At 72.1% G+C, this 1,267-nt stretch overlaps 1 non-coding gene across 1 annotated transcript; it reads left to right on the forward strand.

The window, feature by feature from the left end:
* Nucleotides 1-565: 565 nt before the first annotated feature.
* TRNAY-GUA lies at nt 566-655 on the forward strand. The gene is given in 2 exon segments: nt 566-602; nt 620-655. It is a non-coding gene; the product is annotated as a tRNA-Tyr (tRNA).
* Nucleotides 656-1,267: the final 612 nt, after the last annotated feature.

Consider the following 1,267-nt stretch of genomic DNA (forward strand, 5'->3'; position numbering starts at 1 on the left):
AACGCGATGATCTTGGCTGCGAACGCCGGCATCATCTGCCGCACCACCACCACCAAGCGTCATTTTGGCCTAAGGGTTATTTTGGCCTGAAGGCGCCCACAAACCAGCTGGTAGCTGGGCGGTTCGAAGCCGCCTACCTGGTGCGCAATCCAGGGGGGATCCCCTCCTCCGCTCCGCAAGGCCTTGGTCGCCCAGCCCGCGCGTGGGGTTCGCCAACGCCCCTCCTCCCCCTCTTTCCGGCTCCCGGGCCACGGACCCTCGTGGCCCCACCTGTAGAAGGCGGCGCCGGGAGGGCACCTGAGGCCACCGGGGGGGTGGGGGAGAGCACGCGCCCAGGCGTCTCCGCCGCCGCGCCCGGGATGCTGCCCCCCACGCCCGCCCCGGGCGGCCGCCGAGCGCAGGGGACTCGCTGCCCCGCGCGGAACGGGCGCTGCGGCCGCGGGGACTCGGCTCTTCTCTGGGATGGCTTCGGAGCGCTTCAGGGCCCGCTGGACGTCCCGCACGGCCGCGCCGTGGCCTCCGTCGTTTCGAGAAAAAGCCCGGCCCCAGGCCCGCCAGAGCGCAGCCTTCGATAGCTCAGCTGGCAGAGCGGAGGACTGTAGGCCGGAGAGGCGTGGACATCCTTACGTCGCTGGTTCGACTCCGGCTCGAAGGACGCGCCCGACGCTTTTGCGCCGTCGGGGAAGCCACCGCGACCCCCGGCGGCCTCGCCCTCCCAGCCCGAGGCCGGAAGCCCTTCGGGACCCCCGCCTCCTCGGCTGCGGGTGTGCCGCCGCCCCGGCAGCACCCCGGGCCTTCCTGGGGCCGTGGGCCGCCACGTGCCCTGCGGCGCTCCGGGTCCGCGCGGCTGCAGCCTCGGCTCGGCGCCGCCCGGTCCCACGCCCTCGGCACTGGCTCCCCCCGCCCCCCCCCCCGCGACTCCGGCTCCGCACCAGCAGGTGGCCCGAGAGGGTCTGCCTCCCGCCCGCCCGCGCGGCTGACAAGCGGACGGGTCCTCCCATGGGGCAGGGAGCACCGCGGCTTCCTTCAGGACAACTGTCCCTCTCGAGCTGGGGCCGTCTCCTGCCCGGCCTCCGGGGATGGTCACCGCTTGTCTCTCCCAGCCGCCGTCTGTCTGTCTGTCTCCTTCCCTGTCTTTCAGGTGGGGTAGAAACATCCAGACTTAACGGCGCCAGAAGAGCCTCTTCGCGGACCCGCTTACTCTGCTCGTGGGACAGAACTGTCACCCTGAGGTTTTCCAGGCCATCGCCAGTCGTGCGCTTGCTTC

The sequence above is a fragment of the Mustela erminea genome, chromosome 5 (assembly GCF_009829155.1).
Source record: "Mustela erminea isolate mMusErm1 chromosome 5, mMusErm1.Pri, whole genome shotgun sequence".
Taxonomy (NCBI): domain Eukaryota; kingdom Metazoa; phylum Chordata; class Mammalia; order Carnivora; family Mustelidae; genus Mustela; species Mustela erminea.